The sequence below is a fragment of the Furipterus horrens genome, unplaced genomic scaffold (genome assembly GCF_987537825.1).
Source record: "Furipterus horrens unplaced genomic scaffold, mFurHor1.1.pri manual_scaffold_6, whole genome shotgun sequence".
In the NCBI taxonomy this organism is placed as follows: domain Eukaryota; kingdom Metazoa; phylum Chordata; class Mammalia; order Chiroptera; family Furipteridae; genus Furipterus; species Furipterus horrens.
In genome coordinates this window covers 27,963,733-27,981,278 of record NW_028327176.1, presented here as the reverse complement: position 1 = coordinate 27,981,278, position 17,546 = coordinate 27,963,733, and the positions used below count along the sequence as shown (strand labels likewise).

Here is a 17,546-nt window from a genome sequence, read left to right as displayed (position 1 = left end):
CTCCCAGATGGTCCACACTGGCACAGATTACAAACAAGAAAAATTATTAATCGTGGTGGCTAAGGGAATTGGGGTCATGGGGTCGTGGGATCGTGGGGTCAACTGATTGGTTGGGGCCAGGGTAGGGAGTAGCTGATCTTTATCAGGTCCTGATGCCAGCCATGGCATTGTTCTGCCTGGTTTTGTGAGGATGTGGTTCTGCTTTCATGGGCCCAGGGCTGAAACACAACTGAAGTCAAGATGTTGTCTTTAGTTTGACTGAAACTCTGTTTTGGTGGTCAAGAGACCTGAGGCTTTGTTTCTAAGACGGTTTGATGCTAACCAGGATCTTATATCCTAAGGCCTTAATGATTAAGGAAGGGAGTGGATATGCAAGGAAAGCTAGGCAGGTGAGTCATGGTGCTATTAGATTGTACGAGGCCAGTTTGGATCAAGAGGGAAAAAAAGGTTGGGGGGCAGTTAATTTTAAAAAAATGAAGTTTTTGCCCAGTTATAGCCCTAGTAATAACTGACTTTATCACCAACAGAAATTACTGATATTTCATATCACATTAGAATTGTTGCAGATCTCTTAAAATATCATTTACACTCAACACTATTTTGAAATTACAGGAATTGTTGGACTCACCACTAGATTTTCTTATTTAAAGTATCCATAAAAAGCATATCACATTACCTTCCCACATATTTGCTTATATATTTTTTTTAAAGTTTGGTGACTATTTCAATATAATTGGTTTCATTTGAAATCTTATAAACTTAATTTTATGTGTTTAAAAATATTACTCTGAATCAGAACCCACAGGATTCATGAAAGGGACCTTTTTCTGGGGGCAAAAAAAAAGGTACAGGTGTTACCAGACAGGGGCCTGGCCCTGAGCAAGTCTGCTGAGGGCCACATGTAGTGTGTGGGTTCTTGACTTCGTGTAGGAAAGATCTCACAATACAGAGTCCAGGTGACTATGAGGATACATTTCTTAAAGGTGGGGACAATGAAACAAGGAAGGGCTTAGCATAGAAGAAGCACTACAGGAGAGCCTAGGCTGGGCTGCCTTAGCTCACTAGGTAGTCACAGAAAAGGGGGCTTTAGGGACAGGTGCAGGGGACTAGCCTGGGGCAGGCTGCCAGCTGCGCATTGCCTTAAGAGTTTAGGCGACGCATGCCTGTGAAGAAAGAAGTGGGGGGAGAAGGAGGAAATGGCACAGGCTGCTCCCCAGAGGGAGAGCACCACTGGGTCCTTAGTCTTGAGACTTTTCTCTCTTTCTTGGAGGTGAGAATCTTAGGGGAGGTCTCAGGGGAGGGTTTCAGCAGAATATTGGTCAATTCTCCAGGTGTGCCCTTTCAGGGTCATGGTCTCCACGGATTGGTCAGTGAATGGACAGGGTCTTTAGTCACTGCAGTTGTTTCAGGTATCGCCCACCTGGTTTTGCTGCTTTTCTGGGTCTGGAGCTGAAACATTACTGAGGCCTAGATGTTATCTCCAGGGAGGAAAGGCCAGGGGAGAGGAAGTTGCCCTGGGGTGAGGTCCTTTTTTTCCCAGTGTTGACCCCTGACAGGCACTGGGGGCTTTCCCCCTGGTGACCATCTGCACCTGGCTGTAGATTGCTCAGCCATTGTGTTCAGCTGCCTCAGTTTCCCTATTCCACTCGCCAAGGAATTTTCCTAGCTTCTCACTATCCTGTCTCATGGGGAGGAACCTCCAATTCAGCAAGGACATTACTTCTTTTGTTGTGCATTGTATACAGTAGGTGCTCAATAAGTATTTATTGAATTGAATTTAGGGGTTCTATAGTAGTTCACTGGATACTTTCCCTTTCCTCAGTGCCACCCCACCAAGGCTGGGCGGCCCCTGTACCCCACTTCCTCCTAACAGAGGAAGTTGATCAAGCTATCACCATCCTGCATGCAATCCCCATAGCCTGAGAGGGCAAAACTGGCTGCCTCAGAGCCAGATGCTCCTTTGTGTTTTAAAGTGTGTGTCATGCACATGAGATGACTGAGATTATGGTTATGACACAGTGGGTGGTATCAGAAACACTTTTCACTTGGAGCCCAATTGTATAAATGCTGCAAAACTACAACATGTTTGAACAGTTTTGGCTGTGGAAAACGCTAATATCAGCTATTTATGTAAGCAGTTTAGCATGTATGCCCAAGTTCATTTACATTATCCATTTGCTTTGTTATGTTTTGCTTCCTTTTTACAATAAACTATACATTTCTGCCAACTCTTCAGCTTTTGTTTCTTAGTCACAATGCCATTTGCTTATGCAATACGGGGGTTTGCACATGCTTCAAAAACCTAAAGGAAACATTGTGCTACTTTTCCCGTATTTTCCTTCCACTTCTGCAACCACTCCTTTCCTGCTGACTTGTCTGAAACTTCTTTTCTCCTGCTGTTAAAGCTGGGTATGAGTGCTGATCTTAAGAATCTAAGCAGACTTTCAGGATGGAGCAGACATCAAAGAAGTGAACATAGGAGGAAAGCCACAGGTTGATTATTCTACGAACAAGTGTTCAGGGAAATAGCTGTAAGAATATTCTCAAATAAAAAATTTATGGTGAAAGGGGCATTCAGGACTTGAGTGCCATTAGTTAAAAAGGTTTCATAATAAGGCCCACATTTAATGTCCTTTAGATAAAGGCCTTATGTTTTTGGCAAATAGCAGGGATCCCAGCAGTTAGATAACTGATCTAGACGTAGGTATTTTATCAGACCTGGCCACAAAAAGATTGGAGATTAGGGTGGAGAAATTCAGGCTCTGAAGCCAAGTATAAATGGTGATGTGACAGGAAGCCAGAGACTCCCTAAAAGCCAGCACAGACCAGCAGCAGAGATGGCTGGAAACTAAACCAGTGAGGAGCAAAATTAGGACCTTTTATATCCTCCAAGTTCTTGTTACCAGAACTTGTCTCAAAGTATGGGAGTGGGTTCGAACCTTAGACAAGGGTTAAGGTATAAGACCGCAGAGGAACTGGGGAGCAAGGACAGGAAGTTCTTTCATAGTGAGAGAGAGTTTCCAAAGTTTTCATTTTGTTTTTCAAAATTTTTTTTGCCCTTGCTGGTGTGGTTCAGTGGACTAGCGCCGACCTATGAACCAAAGGGTTGCTGGTTCAAGTTCCAGTCCGGGCATATGCCTGGGTTGCAGGCCAGGCCCCTGGTTAGGGGCATGTGAGAGGCAGCCCGTCCATGTATCACACATCATACCTTTCACACATCGATGTTTCTCTCCATCCCTTCCCCGCTCTCTAAAAATGAAATAATAAAATCTTTTTTTTTAAATCTTCAAAAAAAATTTTATTAGGGAATTTTTTAGACCCCTACAAAAAAGGACAGTAATCTTATATAATGAAAAGCATGTACCTATCACACAGCTTAAATAATTCTCAACATTTTGAATATATTGCTCCAACCATCCCATCCCTCAACTTTTTTGAGGGTCAGTTTCCAACCCCCTGATTTCTATACCATCTTCTCTGGCAATGTGCCCCATTCTCCTGACTCCAACCATTGCTTTAATGCCTCTGAGCCCCAAGTGCGGAGCACCAGGCCCTTCCTTTTATGTATCATCAGCTGCCTCCTGGGTCTGTCCATTCCAAGATCCCACGGCACTTCAGTCTGTTGGTCGCCTTCACAGCAGCCTCCCTGCCTTGATCATGTGTTCTGTCCTAGAAGCCTCACCTAGCTGATGTATGGGAGTAAGTTTAGTTACTCTCCAGTCCCAGAAATTAATCTTGATTAGCCTAAACTACCCATGATAATTTCATTCCCTTTTTTGGGTGATTGGTTTAGGAATATGGATGTGATGCCATCAGGCTAATGATACTTGAGGGGAAATATGCAGGAAGTGGGGGGATTTAAAGAGTTTTTCTTACTCTTATAAAGTAATGTGAGAAAGGTAGTCCCTTCCTTTCTTGGAGCCAGCCAACCTGCAGTTGTAACTCAATGATGCCACTCATTAGCAAGGTGACACCAAGAAAGTTACTTAACTTCCCTGTATCTCAGTTTTCATATCCATAAGATATGAAATAAAGATGCTTCAGGACTTTTCAGAGCCTTAAATATGCTCCTTCTATGCATTAAGCATCAAGAGGGGGCTCTACTATTCAGTGCTACTCAAGCTTAATTTACTAGAAAGGCAATTGTTCTCCAGTCGCCATGTCCTCACGTTCCACAGAACATAGCTAGAGAACTAATAAGGCAATATATTTTTAAATGAGCACAATATCGTCAGCTGACAAGTGAAATTATAGTTAAATAGAAGTTGATGTTAGTTGGATTTCTTAAAAATATAGGGGCAGCAATACTGCAATTGGAACTCCCTCCCACTTTTAATGGGACTAAGCCCACATTCCATAAATATTTAAGGATTCTGTAAGTTAACTCAGGTATTATACACTCAAATTGCCCTGGCTGGTTTAGCTCAGTGGATGGAGCGTCGGCCTGCGAGGTAAGTGTCGCTGGTTCGATCTTCCAGTCAGGGCACATCAGAGAAGGAAAACTCTGACACCAAAAAACCTCCGCTGCCTTGCGGCATACCTCTTCAGGGGAAAGGCTAAGGGAGTAAACCCCGACAGAAAATCCGGAGCCGGAGTCCCTAAGGCGGTTTGACGTTGTAGTCAACACCGGCAACTCCTGCGGCGCACCTGAAGCCAAGCTGTATTGACTCCGTCTTTCCCTTGGACCCTTCAGCTGCGAAGAGAGGGGGGGTCTGCTGCATGGGCAACAGCAGACCCTCCATATCACCCTGCCCAGGCTCTGTAGCTTCAGCTTCACTGGAGAGGACACTCCAGCGTCATCGCAAGATGTCGATTCAACACGGGAGGAGACAGATACCATGTCACTCCCGAGTCGGACTGCACAGCCATTCTCGGAAGTGCAGATAGACTCTTAAGAAGCTACACCATCGTCTCTCGAGACGAACGGCTGCCGACGACGACGACGACGATATACACTCAAATGCCTACAGAAGTCAGGAAGTAAGTGAGTGAAGGTGAGTATAAAAAAAGCAGCTCTGACACCCTGGCTGCTGTGGCTCAGTGGATTGGGCGACAGCCTGAGAACCAAGTGTCGCTGGTTTGATTCCCAGTCAGGGCTCATGACTAGGTTGCACGTCAGGTCTCCAGTTGGGGGCACAAGCGAGAGGCAACCACACAGTGATGTTTCTCTCCCTCTCTTTCTCCTTTCCCCTCTCTCTAAAAATAAATAAATAAATAAATTAATTAATTAATTAAATTAAAAAAAAAAAAAAACAGCTATGGCTGGTGTGGCTCAGTGGGTTAGGCATCACCCTGCAAAGTGAAAGGCCAGTGGTTTGATTCCCAGTCAGGGCAGATGCCTGGGTTATAGCTTTGGTCCCTGGTCAGGGCGTGTATGAGAGGCAACCAATAGTTGTTTCTCTCTCTCCCTCTTCCTCCCTTCCCTTCTCTCTATAAATAAATAAAATCTTTTTAAAAAACACATAAAGTGTAAGCATGACATTAAATGGGAATTAATCCTCAGTATCAAAATCAGGAATAACAGGTACCTAGTTAAAGAGCCTGCTGATTCACCACTTTTGACCCAGTGGGACAAAAGCATTCCTCCCCTCCCTCCAAAAAACCTCACATCTGGATTTTTCATATATTTCCCAGCTTTTCAATATTAAGAATTAATTCAATTAATTACTTTTAAAAAGATACACGAGCTAAACACACTGCTGGATTGCCTGTTTTAGCCTGTCAATAGCATCTTTTAAGGTCCATTCTCACAACTGTATGAGCAGTTGTAAAGTCAGATTACACAGAACAGTGAGCAATCGCCCATTCTAAATTTTTGTAAACTAACCTGTTCCTAAGCAAAGAATTTTCTGGAGTTTAGGCATCTTAAAATGAATAATGAAAGAAAAAGACACATTTTACCATTTTATCCATTATGTACATAAACAGTCAATATTATTGTATATTTTCATGTAACATATACAAGGTCTGTCCAGAAAGTATCCAGCCATGTACTATGAAAAATAGAGACATTTATTAAAGAAGATAGAAGATACAAGAAACATTGTACATAGGACAGTGACACCTCAACCCCCTTCAAATTAGGCACCTTGGAACTTCACACAGTTCTCCCTATCGCCATCAGCTACCCTGTTGTATTTTCCTGAATCTCATCGACAGTCTGAAATCTCTTCCCTTTCAAAGGTGATTTTAGTTTTGGGAAAAGGCAGATGTCTCAGAGTGCCAAATCTGGGCTGTAGTGGGGCTGAGTCATGTAGGTGATTAGATGTTTTGCCAGAAAACTGCAGCAGACATGATGCATGAGCCAGCGCATTGTAGTGGTGAAGCTGCCTATCACCAGTTGCCCCTAGCTGTGGCCCTCTGACTCATCCAAATGGTTTCCATGGAGGAATGTTCAAGCTTAACGCAAAGCTTGATGCAGATTCGTTGCTCTACTCGCTTAGTCATTTTGAATGTGACGGCCCCACAGTACACATGCTCACTTAATGGCGCCGCCCGCACTGACTAGTACAGTGAAGTAGTCATTGCATCATTTTTCACAGATGCGCGTTCTAATCCACTCTCCTTGGCTGCCAGATTACATTGACGTTGCACCAACTGTTCTCATATTAACAATGGTTCGACTTTTTCCAGATAGACCTCGTATATGCAAGTATAAATGTGCAATTTAACACTTTTAAACAGTCGTTGCTCAGAAAAATTGAGCCATCTTTTGCATCCTAAGTATATCACATTGTCAATTTTAACCATGAGTGTAGCAAATAATCCTTACTTACTTAAATGGGCTGATCTTTTTAATGGTTGATGATTAAAATAAACCTTTTAGAAAAATTCTGTTGTCAGGATGCCATCTTTATTTTGCTTCTCAGATAAACAATTTTATATTCTACTGAAGAAATGTAAACAGATGGATTTTTAATAGAGCATAGTACTTGTCAAATTTATTCTGTATAATTCACATGACTATTTTGTCCAAAAAAAGAAAAGGCTTGGACTTTTATTAATAGCTTGCAATTAGAATTGAACAACTGGTCTCAAACTTAAAAAAAAATTTTTTGTTAATGACCGCTTTAGGCAGGACAGAAAACTAGGGAAATCTACACCCTGTACTTGCTTTCCTATGTACTCATTCTCATTTTCCAATGGAAAAAGACTTGGGAATAACAATGAAGTATCACTATGGGAAAATTTGGGGAGATTACATCTGCATCTATTTTTGCGGTTCTAGTATGACTTATTTATTGTTTGAGCAATGTGTACATATCCTAATGTGTAAATACTGGAAAATTCTATACTAAAATGCTATTGATGCAAATATATACTACCACATGTTATAAGTTAATCAAAACCCCAGAGCAAACTGATAATGACAAAGCTTAACTGAACATGGAAGGTAAAAATAGCACTTTTAAAAACCATACCAACCTAAAACAATATTGATAAAGCACTCTGATAGTAAAAGTGTCCATCCTGAAAATTATGGGATTTCCTACCAACCATATATACACATATGCTATAGAGCTTTGCATGCATCCTGTCTTCCTAGAACACTGACTAGAACTTTGTTACCCTTAATATCTCAGTGGTTTCAAGTAGGTTTTAGCTTTATGTGAAAACGAATGTCTTTGGAATTGGCTGAGATGCTTAAGAACTAAAGACATTCTTTTGAGAATGACCTCAAAGAGGTTATGGCCTGTCTTGAGCAGTAAAATGTACAAAGGGATCATTTGCTTATCTCCCTCATAAATTGGAGACTCTCATAGAGGGGCGCAGATTAGCCTTTGCATCAGGACTGCTTTGTTAGCTGTAATTAGTTACTTGCTACCATATTAACCCAGACCATCATCTCCTCACACATAAAAGACCTAAAACCCACTAGCAAGAAAAGTTATCAACCCCTATATTAGTAACTAGCAGTTAAAGGTCTCTCCACCTCACATGGTGCTTAAAAGTAATTGAGGGAACCTGAGAGCTATTTCCAATATTTCAAAACCCTAAAGGAAGTCATGCACAAAAGCTTGATAAATACTGGGTTTCCCCTCCCCAAATCCCTATTTTTGTCAAAGAATGGAGTATTTACAGATTGGTATATTTCCCAAGTATGATTCTTTTTTTGCCAAGTCAATTGCAAAACAGAATACAGACTGAAGTTTTATGGTACATTTTAACTTGCTTTGCTTTTGGGTTGTGTTTTGAAAGTACACCTGTGCATCTTCATTTTGAGTTTATTATGTAAAGTGGTTTCTAAAAGGCACCTCTAAAAGTATTTAAGTCAAAACCATTACTATTTTAAATTAACATTTTCATCTAAATATGTTTTTAGGTTTTTTTAGCTCATATTTCTGCCAACATTATATCTTTAAAACATAATACTTAAAAAGTACTAAAATATAATTCAAATTACTTGGATGAGGAATGGACATAGCTCTAATAGAACTACTTTTAAAATTAAAGAGATACAATTTGAAGCATTACCATCTTTCTGGTTTTCTTATTAATGAATCAATAAATCTTTGATATGTGTTCATCCAAAAAATAAATAGAGGGTGTCGCAAAAAAATGTATCCACAATTTTAATGATTATAAAGTCTGTATGTATTAGCACACAGTTCCCTTTCAACATTCACAATAAACTACATAAATGTACTTTTTTATACTTAGTATCTGTTTTCAAACTGATGACCATTCTTGTCTGGACCTTGCTGGCAATGCAAAGCAATGAAATCACAAACATCAAGAATCGTTTCATTTGGTATATGGGCACATTCTCTTTCAATGGCTACTCATAATTCATCAATGGTTTCATGTTTCTTAGCATAAATGTTATTCTTGGGAAAACCCCAAAGGAAAAAGTCTAATGGTATGAGGCGTGGTGAACGCGCAGGGTAATCTACAGGACCTCCTCGCCAGATCCATGTTTGGCAGGTTCTCGTTAAGATAGGCCCTTACATCACGATGGTAATGTGGAGGTACTCCACCTTGTTGGAAATAAAAGTCCTCATTATGAAAACCTTCGTGAGTACATGGGATGGCTGATTCCTGCAGTAAATTCAAGTAAGTGGCACCAGTTACAGTACCTGCAAAAAAGAAAGGGCCAATGAATCCACGCGCGGATAAGACACACCACACTGTCAGTCCTGTCTTTGCACTTGTACCATGTTTTTGTACTTCCAGGAGCACTTCAAAATAAACTTTCTTTGTTCAAAACTTAATCTGGTTTCAGCCATTATTTCTCAATGGTTAAATCTAAAAGAAACAAACAAACCAAAAAAAAAAAAAAAAAAAATCAGCAAGTTACCAGCTAGTAAAGTGTGGATACATTTTTTGTGTGTGTGACATCCTGTAGATACATAGTACATACAATTATAATTTTCTAAAAAAAATTAAAAGAAAAGCTAATTTATAATATCACCTAATACAGGAAACTAATAAACAACACAAACAAATGAGCAAAATTGAACCAGAGGCATTTAAACAAGGAGCAGATGGAGAGTGACTGGGAGAAGAGGTGGATGGGAGAGAAGGTGGGTAAGAAGGGGAACGGTCTAGTCAAGGAACATGTATAAATGACTCATGAACATGGACAACAGGGTGGGAACTGACTGTGGGAGAAGGGGTGGGCGGGGTGGGGGAAAGCAATGGGGAAAAAAGTGGGACAACTGTAATAGAAAAACAATCCAAAAAAAAAGAAAAAAAGAAAAAAAGAAAAGCTGATTTATCTTTGAAATGGAAAGATCAAATAAGTCACCAAAGATTAAAAGAAAATTATTCTTATAGACCACATCTTGGACCACAAAACAACTCTCAATAAGTTAAGACTGAAATCATATCAAGCATCTTCTCTGACCATAATGGTATGAAACTAGAAATCAGTCACAAGGAAAAAACTAAAAAAGTACAGAAAGACATTGAGGCTCAATCGTCGGCAGCCGTCCGTCTCGAGAGACGATGGTGTAGCTTCTTAAGAGTCTATCTGCACCGCCGAGAATGGCTGTGCAGTCTGACTCAGGAGTGACATGGTATCTGTCTCCTCCCGTGTTGAATCGACATCTTGCGATGACGCTGAAGCTACAGAGCCTGGGCAGGGTAATATGGAGGGTCTGCTGTTGCCCATGCAGCAGACCCCCCCTCTCTTCGCAGCTGAAGGGTCCAAGGGAAAGACGGAGTCAATACAGCTTGGCTTCAGGTGCACCGCAGGAGTTGCCGGTGTTGACTACAACGTCAAACCGCCTTAGGGACTCCGGCTCCGGATTTTCTGTCGGGGTTTGCTCCCTTAGCCTTTCCCCTGAAGAGGTATGCCGCAAGGCAGCGGAGGTTTTTTGGAGTCAGAGTTTTCCTTCTCTGATGTGCCCTGACTGGAAGATCGAACCAGCGACACTTAGCTCGCAGGCCGACGCTCAATCCACTGAGCTAAACCAGCCAGGGCTGAGGCTAAATAACATGTTATAACATGAGGCTAAATAACATGTTACTAAACCATGCATGTGTTAACCATGAGACCAAGATAGAAGTCAAAAGTTACCTTGAAACAAAGGAAAATGAGAACACAACAACCCAAAATCTATGGGACACAGGGAAAGCAGACCTAAGAGGAAATTCATAGCATTACAGACCTATCTAAAGAAACAAGAAAAATCTCAAATAAATAATCTAACTTTAAAATTAAAGAAACTTTAAAAAAAAAAAACAAAGCCCAAAGTGAGTAGAAGAAAGGCAATAATAAAGATCAAAGCAGAAATAAATGAAATAGGGTGTAAAAAAACAAACAAAAATAAAAATACAAAAGATTGATGAAACCAAGAGCTGGTTCTCTGAAAAAGTAAAGAAGATTGAAAAACCTTTAACCAGACTCATCAAGAAAAAGAGACAGAGGACCCAAATAAGTAAAATCAGAAATGAGAGAGTAGAAGTAACAAGTGACACCAAAGAAATATAAAGGGTTGTAAGAAAATATTATCAACAACTGTTTGCCAACAAATGGGACAATGTGGACAAAATGGATAAATTCCTAAAAACATACAATATTCCAAAACTGAATCAGGAAGAATCAGAGAATCTGAACAGATTACATATAGATCAATGGAATGAAATAGAGAGTCCAGAAATAAATTCATGCTTTTATGGTCAATTAAATATTTGACAAAGAAGGCAAAAATCTAAATGGGGTAAAGACAGTCTATTCAATAAATAGTGCTGGGAAAATATTGAACAAACATATGCAAAAAAATGAAACTAGGTCACCTTCTTACACCATACATAAGAATAAACTCAAAATAGATTAGAGTTAAATGTAAGACTCAAACCATAAAAAACCTGGAAGAAAACATAGACAGTAAAATCTCGGACATTTCTTGTAGCAATATATATTTTTTCTGATATATCACCTCAGGCAAAGGAAACAAAAGGAAAAATAAACAATTGGGGTTACATTAAAAAGTTTTTGAACTGCAAAGGGAAACCATCAACAAAATGAAAAGACAACTCACTGAATGGGAGAATATATTTCCCAATGATACATTTGATAAGGAATTAATATTCAAAATTTATAAAGGACTTATACAACTCAACACCAAAGAACAAGCAACCCAATTTAAAAAATGGGCAAAGGACCTAAATAGACACTTTTCCAAGAAGGACATACAGATAGCCAAAAGACATGAAAAGATGCTCAATGTCACTAATCATCAGAGAAATGTAAATTAAAAAACTACTGTGAGATACCTCACATCTGTTAGAATCAACAAACAACAAGCATTGGCGAGGATGTGGAGAAAAGGGAACCTTCACGCACTATTGGTGCGAATGCAGACTGGTGCAGCCACTGTGGAAAGCAGGATGGAGTTACCTCAAAAAATTAAAAAGGGAACTACCTATGACCCAGTGATTCCACTTCTGAGAATACATTCAAAGAAGCCTGAAACACTAATTTAAAAGAATATATGCACCCCTATGTTCATCGCAGTGTTATTTACAATAGCCAAGATGTGGAAGCAGCCCAACTGTCCATTAGCAAATGAGTGGATAAAAAAGCAGTGGTACATTTACACAATGGACTACTACTAGGCCCTAACAAAGAAGGAAATCATACCCTTTGTGACAGCATGGATGGACCTAGAGAGCATTTTGCTAAGTGAAATAAGCCAGTCAGTGAAATACAAGTGCCATATGATTGCATTCATATGTGAAATCTAATGAATAAAATTAACTAATAAACAAAATAAAAACAGACTTGCCCTGGAGGGTGTGGCTCAGTGCTGGCCTGTGAACTGAAAGGTTGCCAATTCGATTCCTTGTTAGGGCACATGCCTGGGTTGCAGGCCAAGTCCCCAGATAGGGGCATGCAAGAGGCAGCCAATCAACGTTTCTCTTGCACATCAATGTTTCCCTCCTTCCCTTCCCCACTCTCTAAAAATAAATAACATCTTTAAAAAATATAGAAACACATACTTACCTAGCAGAGGAGATACCATGATCATGAAGGTGGTTTTCCCAGGGCGAGGCTCTGGATGTGCTGACCCCTGCGGTTTCCCCAAATGTGGGACACTTGACTGCATAATTTGTAGTAGTGGGGGACTGTGTTCACACTCTCCCTTGAAAAATAAAAATAAGTAAAAAATATGGAAACAGACTCACAGATAGAGAACAGACTGACAGCTGTCAGTGGGAGAGGGGAGTTGTGGGCTGGGTGAAAAAGGTGAAGGTATTAAGCAAAAACACACACACACACAAATAAACTCATAGACACAGGCCACAGTATGGTGATTACCAGAGGGAAAGAGGGATGCGGAGAGGTAGAAGAGGGTATGGCAGGATCAATGGTGGTGGAAGGAGATTTGGTATGGTGAACACACAATACAATGTACAAATGATGTATTATAGAATTGTACATCTGAAACCTATATGATTTTATTAACCAATGTCACCCTAATAAATTCAATTAAAAAGTAAAAAAAAAGAAAGAAAATTATTGTTTTCAGAGTACCAGTTTTAAAAAGATACAGAATGGATAGAGTGCATTACGAAAATTCTCTACTTATATTTATCTTATATTTGTCACTATACTTGAAGGTTAAATTTGACACAGTAAATAGCTATAGAGTAAAACAGATAGCCATGTTTTAAAGCATAGTTTTAAAAATTGTTGTTGTATTACAGTTGTCCCAATTTTTTCCCAGTTGCTCACCACTGCCCCACCCATCCCCCAGCTCCTACATTCAATCCCCACCCTGTTGTCCATGTCCATGGGTCATTTATACATGTTCCTTGACTAGGCCCTTCCCATTCTTTAAAGCATAGTTCTCATTGTCTTATTTTGGTACACAACTGGTCATCAACAATAAGTTAAATGGAATTTTTAATCTATGTCATGGCAGTCATCTATCCATATAGAACCACTATTTTGGTGATTTTGTTAACACAAAGTTCATAAAATCTCTGACAAGGTAACACCAAATAAAGGTCATTATTTAGGAATTATATAGGTCGGCTCTAGAATTATAATAATTTCATAATAATAAGTCATATAGAATGTATGTATATTTTTTGCTTCCTTTTCTGAGATATATTTTTTTTTGTATTTCAGAAGATTATATACAACTACTGTAACAATTTTCTTTAACTTCCTAACATTACTTGTATTTACTTACTGTAGAGTGATTATATTATAAAATAAAGCATTTTGTGAATTTCAGTTGGTACATGAATATGCATGTTTGTTCATATTTAGACAACTGTATTATGGTTTGTTTGCTATTATCACCATCACACAGGCCAACATACAATAACCAACTTCAGGTTTTAGACATGACAATGTTTATTGCAAAATACTTAATTGAGTAGGATGAATAGGTGACTGGCCCTAGGAACTCTAATCTCCTTATATCAAGCTGAAGTGAGTGAAAGTAGATTGTGTATTGAACATGCTACAAGATTACAGAGCAGACAACTTCAATTAAAGCAGTGTGCATTTATAATTTCCCAACATTACAAGAGAACTCACCATCAGCTAGAAGCTAGTAATCAGAAATAAGAGAGCTATTTTTAAGCAAATTTCCTACCAATTAGAGTTGTGAACCCTCTTCTCCTGTCCTGCTAGTTTGCTCACTGTGAAACCTTTTACCCTCCTCTCTCATCTCTGTGCATTACAGACTCAAGGATCTTGCTCTCTCTCTTTCCTGTTCAGTAGGAATGTTTCTGTGCCGTGCAATTTAATACTTAATGATATACTGTTTTGTGCTAATCTCTAATTGTTTAAGGTGTGCTATGTACTCTCTTCTCAACTGGATTATAGTCCCTGAGGCTATCCCATGTGTCATATTTCTTTGTTATTGCTTTTTTATGCTAAACATGGTAGGCACTAAGTAATGTCCTATTGGAAAATCTAAAAATAGCAATTGGTTTTGTACAACTGCAACCAGAGCTCAAAGTAAAAACACTTCATTTCTATATGGGGTAGAATGGACAGTCACTGGGCACTAATATTTTCAAATTTATTCAGATTCTCTGATTACAATGGACATAAACCTACTCAAGTTGGCTTAGCTTAGATAGGTATCTATGATAAGCAGACAGGATGATTTCATGGAACTCAACAGCAGATTGATGATTAAGACTACAGGCAACTGAACCTGGAAACTAGAATGTCAGAAACGAGTCAGTGTCTTTCTAAAATTCAGCACAGTGTCTCTTTTATCCATTTCACCATCTGGCTGCTTGTATCTCACTGTGTAAGTATAGTCATGACTACTCCATCATCAACCTTCCATGGTCTTACAAGACTGCCCGTGAGTAATTGACCCAGCCTCTACATTTCATTTCCAAATTTCTGACATAAAAATACAATTGGCCTGCAATGAACCAGAAAAGAATCCCTGGTCCAATCAGCTGTCCTGGATAACAAGGGTCATGTGTTTTAACATCCATTCTCTGCAGGGTCGGGAAACAACTCTCAAAGAAGAGGAAAGACAGAAGGCAGGCAACTTGATGGATAGAAACTGCCTGTCAGAACTATTTCAGGACCATCCTTCCTTATTCTCTTCCCAGGGAAGTGAAGAGAGCTAGTCTGTTGTGAGGGAAGAATGAAGCGGATATCCTTAAAGAAGCAGCCTGAGACAAGGGAGCAAGCTCTGCCTGGTTCTTTAGCACTGAACACTTACTGATTTTAGAATCCCAACTGCTTTACTATCCTTGAATTCTCTGGGACATTTCTACATTCTTTTTTGCTTAGGTTAGCTTTAGTTGGTCTCTGTTATTTGCAACCTAAATAGCTGTAACCAAGACATCCAGATTAAAAGTACTAGGAAAAGAGTCTTTCCTACACTTGTCCTTTGAGACAAGTAAATCATATTGAGGCCAATATTTTGTTGCCATGAAAAGCTTCTAAATTTATCTTGTAGGCTCACATATCTGTGTAGCTATACAGTACATCTGTTGGTGACTCATGAGGATTAAATTGTATGGGAGGCCTGTTACCTGATTCTCAGTTGGGTGTATATGACTTCTTAAAAGAGAACAATTTATAAAGAAAAATTGGGTTTGAAATTTTTTATCATTGAACGTGTCTCTTATTATAGCTGATGCTTGTTACTATTTTCAAAGCACATTTTACACAATTCTCTCATTTGACATTCACAAGAACCCTCTGAGGAAGTATTACTATATCATTCCTATTTCACATATGAGGAAACTGAAGCTCAAAGAAATTAAGTAATTTGTTCAGTATCACTAATCTAGTGAGGATACAATATAGATTCAAAATCAGTGTTCTTTATATATTTCTGATCCACATTTGGTCTTTGTTTTCTTTTAGTTGTCTAAAAATTTTTTTGTTTTGTTTTGTTTTCCCTTTAAAAACTCCCTTTTCTATTGAAATATAAAATGGGCACAGAAAAGTGCACAAATAGTAAGTGTACAGCTCACTGAATTATCACAAATTAAGCACACCATGTATCACCAATGGAGCATGAAATTGGATATGACCTGCATCCCAACACACGCTTTCTCCCCTTCCCCATCACTGTTCCCTCTGTCTACCCCTCCCCATGATTCTGTTGACTTAACACCATAGATTTGCTTGTTTTCAAACTTTATGTAAATGGAATCATGTAGTATAAATACTTTTGTGTTCAACTTCTCTTACCTGTGTGAGATTTATCAACTTTGTTGTATGTAACAGTTTATTCATTTCTATTCCTGCATAATATTCCATTTTGCAAATATGTCACAGTTTATGCATCTGTTCTATTATCTATAGATGGAGGGATTGTCTTTAGCTTGAGGCTATAATAAATGGTGCTGCTATGAGCATTCATTAGTAAATCTTTATAGTATAGCACATGTATGTTCTATTTAGTAAATATGTAGGAATGAAATTGTTAGGTCAAATGTTCTGATTTAATAGCTACTGCAAGGCAGTTTTCCAATGTGTGTGCATCCATTTAGTCTCCCACCCAACTGGTATTGGAAAAATTTACCTTCTCCATATCCGCATCAACACTTGGTGTTTTCTGTTTTTAATTGTAACAATTCTGGTAAGTGTGTAATGGTATATATGTCACTGTGATTTTAATTTGCTTTTCCCTGATAAACTAATGAGCTTGAGCACATTTTTATGTTTACTGCTTATTTGGATATCCTCTTTTGTAAAGTCTGTTCAAATATTTTTTCATTTTTCTTTTGATTTGAAAAAATTACTTATGTATCCTGAGAAATATGTACTATATTTTGTAATATGCATTGTGAATATCTTCTCCCCTCTGTGGTTTGTATTTTCAGCCTTGAATTTTTGACTTGAAAGAAATCATACCATCTTATTTACATTTTTCTGTCTCATTTAAAAATCTAATGATTTCAATTATTTGGGATAAAATCCAGTGAAACAGGATCCTCAAATGGCACTTTTCCCTCCATTTTGAACAAGCCCCCAGAGCTGAAACCAACACAGTGGTTGACCAGTACTACTCCCAAGTCACTCTGGATCTGGTAAGAATATGTAAATATTTTTGGCTTTCATGAATCCACCATTTACCTTGGAAGTATACAGAAGCTGAGGTAGAAAAGATGGGAGGAGAGGGGAGGATTTCTTTGGAAAGTGCTTTTCCTCCCCCAACTTCACAGAGTCAGGGAGAAGTGTGTGCTCCTTCTCACCTCAAGACAAATGAGACGTCCCCTAAGAAGACCTTCCAGACTCTGTCCCCTGGGTTTTCAGGAAGAAGGACACGGGTTTTATCTTTGCCAGAGATGAAGGCTAGAGAGTTTGGCTGAAGCTCTACCTGCTTGCAGGGACCCATTGGGTGTAAACTGGACCTTCACTTACAGGCAGCAAAGGGGATAATGTCCCAGGGAACAAAGTGGAATCCATAAAAAGCATTGGCCTGCGATCATCTGAAAGGGAATCTTGCCTCTTACCTCCCAACAGGTGAAGGAAACACCAGAAGCCCAAGTTTGAAGGAGTTATCAAAAGCTTGCTGCCAGAAAAGTGTTGTCTACATCAGTGAGCTACAGTTGGGGTATGTGGAGGGAGAGGGGGCACTTCTGAGAAAAAAATC

The 17,546-nt window shown here is 39.2% G+C and overlaps 1 pseudogene; it reads left to right on the top strand.

The window, feature by feature from the left end:
- The first annotated feature begins 12,443 nt into the window (after positions 1–12,443).
- LOC150005892 (U1 spliceosomal RNA) lies at positions 12,444–12,594 on the top strand (annotated as a pseudogene).
- The last annotated feature ends 4,952 nt before the right edge of the window (positions 12,595–17,546 follow it).